At 40.5% G+C, this 4734-nt stretch overlaps 1 pseudogene; it reads left to right on the forward strand.

Annotated features, from left to right (window-relative positions):
- Positions 1–332: 332 nt before the first annotated feature.
- LOC110595268 lies at positions 333–740 on the forward strand (annotated as a pseudogene).
- The last annotated feature ends 3994 nt before the right edge of the window (positions 741–4734 follow it).

A 4734-nucleotide genomic window follows, 5' to 3' on the forward strand; every position in this document is an offset into this window, starting at 1 on the left:
TGAAAAACGAAAGTGTCAAACATGAAAGCCTTGGAATCAGAAGACCTGGGTTCCGGCTGAACTCTGTTCCCAGGAGCTCCCATAAGACAGTGGGCATCTCTGCTATGCTTCCTAAGCTGATTCCTCCAGTTCATTACACCTCTGACATGTCTTAAGTTCACATCTTTTTATTAGTGCTAATTTGTAGTGTTGAGCCACAGCTGATGGCAGTATATTATGGTGGCTATGACTTCTTAGATACAATGTTAAAAGGATAATCATGAAAGAAAAATATCAGTAAGTTGGACTTCATTAAAGTTAAAACTTTTGTCTTTTACCAAGGACCTACCACCATGGGCCACATTCAAACCAAATTTGTGAAGAAGGTGGCCCGGGTCATCACTGAGAAGTACTGCATGTGCCTGGGCAACAATTTCCACATGAACAAGTATGTGTGCAAGGAGATCGCCATTATTGCCAGGAAGAAGTTCAACAACATGATAGCCAGCTATGCTGTGTATCTGATGAAGTAGATTCAGAGTTACTCAGTGAGAGGTATCTCCATCAAGTTGCAGGAGGAAGAGAAAGGAAGGAGAGCTAATTATGCTCTGGATGTCTTAGCTCTGGATCAGAAGATCATTGCAGTAGATCCTAACACTAAGGAAATGTGGAAGCTTTTGGACTTTGGCAGTCTGTCCAACCTGCAGGTCACTCAACCTACAGTTGGGATGAACTCCAAAATGGTACACAGAGCTGTCTGAATCTTTCTGTGATGCTGCAATATTTTCATTAAACATGGGGAAAAAATTAAAACTTCTGCCCTGCAAAAGACACTGTTAAGAGAATGAAAAGATAACAGTGGAAGAAAATATTTGCAAAACACATATCTGATAAAGGACTGGCATCCAAAATATGCAAAGAATTCTTAAAACTCAGCAATAAGAAAACAAACAACCCAATTGAAAAAAGGGCCAAAGATCTAAATAGATACATCACCAAAGAAGATACATGGTGAAAAGCAAGCAAATGAAAAGAAGCAAAACATAATATATCATTAGAGAACTGCAAATTAAAACAACCATGAGATACCACCATACCAAGTGTCCTTCCACAGGTACATGGATAAGAAACTGTGGTTCATCCATATAATAGGTTATCACTTGGAAATAAAAAGGAGCAAACTACTTGTTTACACAGTAAATGACGAATTTTAAATGTATTTCTCTAAGTGAAGGAAGTCAGACCCAAAAAGCTATGCATATCATATGACTCCATTTTTATGGCATTCTAGAAAAGGCAAAATTATAGGGATGGAAAATGATCATTGGTTACTGAGGGATGGAGTGGAGGGAAGGGTTGACTACAAAGATGCAGCATGAGAGAATTTTAGGGGTGATGAAATAGTTCTGTATGGTGCTGTGGATGTGGATGCATGGTTCTAGAGTTGTTAAAACCCATTGACCTATATATCACAAAGGGTTCATTTTACTGTATGCACATTTAAAAAAATCAAGCAGGATATTCCTTCACGCAGAAACCCCAATGAAGGTTCTTGCCCATAGTTTTTCCCCACCTTGTTCTGCTTTATGACCTCAGCACTTTCCTGTGTCGCCCCCACCCATGGCTTGCCCCCTTCTCTTGGGAGCTGTGAGAAGGGTGCTATATTTTCAGTGGTAGTTGTCTCCTGATCTGTTAAGCTTATTTTACTTCAAATTCTCGATTAATACACTAAATTTTGAAACAATTGACAGAGTGATCAGAGTATTTTGGCCTCAGAATGGGATAGATGCCATGAGATGGCTTTTGGCTTACTGACTGATACCACTAGATGGCAGTGATAGCCTGAGAAGGTGCCACCACCTGCCGGCAGGTGCCTCTTGCTTGTTTGCTGCATTTGCTGGGTGCTGCGGCTGATGCTCATCCTGATTACCGAACCCAGAAGCCGAGTCCCTCCGAGTTCTGATCTCAACTGAGTTACTTGGCTATGTTTCAGGAGAGGGATGCTTGGGGAACCCCTTTTTAAAAATGACTAGCTGAGTGTATGAAAGGCTTCTCTGAAAGGAGTAAGTGACTTCCCACCAAGTGCTGGGGGACCGGACTGACCAGGTAACCAAGGTAGCAACTGACAAGTGGTGGGTGAACTGATTGCTATTTTCCCGTGCATTTCAGCCCGCTCTGATGACTAGAGGGAGAATGTGTTCCTGAGCTGCTCATATGTTGTGAGCCACACAGAGTCAGTAGGGGCTCATCCACTTCAGGGACCATGGCACCTACAAAAGGTGTTGTTCTGGACCTAATCTCTTGTGTTGTTCTTGCTTTGCTGCTGCCCCAACTCATCCCCCCACCAGTGGAGTACAAAGGATTGCCCCTGGAAGATTGATGGCACAATGTGGAATTAAAACAAGGAAGCAGAGTGTGCTGGTGTGCACCTATCGTGTGCACCTATCACCCCAGCTGCTCAAGAGGTTGAGGCGGGAGGATCCCTTGAACCGAGACTGGAAAACATTGTGAGAACCCCATCTCAAAAAAGGGGTGAGAGAACACTTAATTACTGCCTGCCTAAGGCCTAAGAAATTACATGTGAGTATATATACATACACTCATATGGGGAGGTGTGCATAATATGTGGAAACCCAAAATTTATATCCTAAAATAATTTATATCCTAAAATAATTTATATAACAACTAAAAAAGGGCACTGTTGGCTTTTGTGCCTCTACAACATAGGCTCTAAATTAACTTTCACAATGGCTAATATAAGCAAATTGAAAAAACTTTATGAAATTAATCAATACTGACACTCAAATTATAGTTGTACCTTGGAATCCTATTACATTCAAACACTGTACCCCTATAATCTTAGAAAAATAGCTTAATATGAAATAGAGGAAAATAGATATGCTTCATATTAACTGTAACCTTGCCTAAATTGTTCATCGTCATAGTAGCCATTGTCCTAAAATACCCCATACTGGGCATAGTTGTTCCAACACAATGAATAATAAAGTAAAATTAAATTATGTCTTTGGCACTTACAAATTGGTTGAATAAAATGGGCCCCACATACCTTCAGTTAAAATAGTTAATATGGCCCAGTGTAAATGCAAACAGACCTTCAAGGATAAAAACTTATTATTTAAAATCTAATGAATAAAGAGAGTATTATCTCCAGTGCTTCTCTATTTAATAGCCCTGTTTTTAACTTTGCCAGTTCTTAAACTTGGAAAAAATAAATGATACCTCATGGTGGATTACTATAACCTTAATGTCATAGTCTCATCTGTTAAGCCTCCATACCCAATACCCAGTTTTATTTAAATTAATGACCCCATCCAACTGATCTAAATATCTTCATATGATAGATCTGACTGACATATTCTGTGCTCTGCCTGTTTGCACAGTCTCTCAGCCACAGTAGGCCTTCATCTCTGGAGGGACACATATTTCACGGGTGTACAGCTTTGCCATCACACAGTCTTGGCAGACAAGATCTTAACGGCATCTATCTTTACCCAGGACCACAGGTACAATTATATGAATGAAAAACTCCATCAAGAATATTCATTTGACTCATATTAAGGATATACAAGTTCAACATCTAGTTCTTTTGGGATTCTGGTGGAAACTAGTCCTCACTTCCAAATTTTACTTAATCTCACTGCTGCTGCTACTTACAAAATAGCCCACCTTGAACAGGGCTTCCTCCAACAAAAGCCTATAAAATCTGTCCAACTTTTAATCAACAGGCATTCCCACTAGTGCTTCCAAGACTTGTTTACTGCACAGGCTTCGGCAACCTCCTTTTAATCCTTCTGGACCACCTACAATGGCCATTTGTTGTCCAGAGTCTTCTGATGCAAGAAACTACCCCTCTTGGCTCTGTGCTACACCCCATCAAAACAAAAATGACTGACGACATGGAAGGTAAGACAATTAAGTTCATGAACTCATTCTAGGAAAAGTGCTACATACCTCATTGCTGAATATCACTATGGTCACCTCCAAAGTACTCTCTTTGGGAAGCTATGCACCAATGCCAGTGCCTAGTCCACTGGCCAAAGCAATTTTGGAACTCTTTTTCTAGAATGGCCTTCAGAGCTGTCATCGCATGAATGTTGGAGTTTGAATTAGAGCAACCAACAAACATTAAATTTCTTGTAAAACTTGACAAGACTAGAAGCGAAACCAGGGACATGTTTGTCCAAGTTTATGTGGATAATGCCATGAAGAAAATGGCAGCATACAAATGGATGAAACTTTTTCTGAGGGGACAGAAAGCGTCACTGATGAAGAGAGCTGAGGACAACCAGGAATGAACAGAACTGATGAAAACATTGCAAGATACATTGAATTGTGCATCAAAATCATCGACTGACTGTGAGAAGTATAGCAGATTAAATAAACATAGATGGGAAACAGTTAGTAAAATCTTAACTGAAAATCTCGGCATGAGAAAGGTATGTGCAAAAATGGTCCCCAAGGAGCTCTTGCATCACAATGCACCAGCTCACACAGTACTGTTTTTAGCCAGTAAATGACTAACTGTATTGGAACATCCTTCCTACTAACCCGATCTGGCCCCCAGTGACTTTTCTTTACCTGAAGGGGAATACTGAACAAAAATAACCTAGCACTTTAAAACCCCTTATGACTGTCTGTGATGCTTTGGGTTACAGAAATTGCACCCCACAAGCACAGCATGGCTACAAGGCTCCTTAAGACAGGATGGAGCCAAACCTAGGTCCTCTGTCATCT

The sequence above is a fragment of the Carlito syrichta genome, unplaced genomic scaffold (assembly GCF_000164805.1).
Source record: "Carlito syrichta isolate Samal-C Ts95f unplaced genomic scaffold, Tarsius_syrichta-2.0.1 Scaffold77358, whole genome shotgun sequence".
In the NCBI taxonomy this organism is placed as follows: Eukaryota; Metazoa; Chordata; class Mammalia; order Primates; family Tarsiidae; genus Carlito; species Carlito syrichta.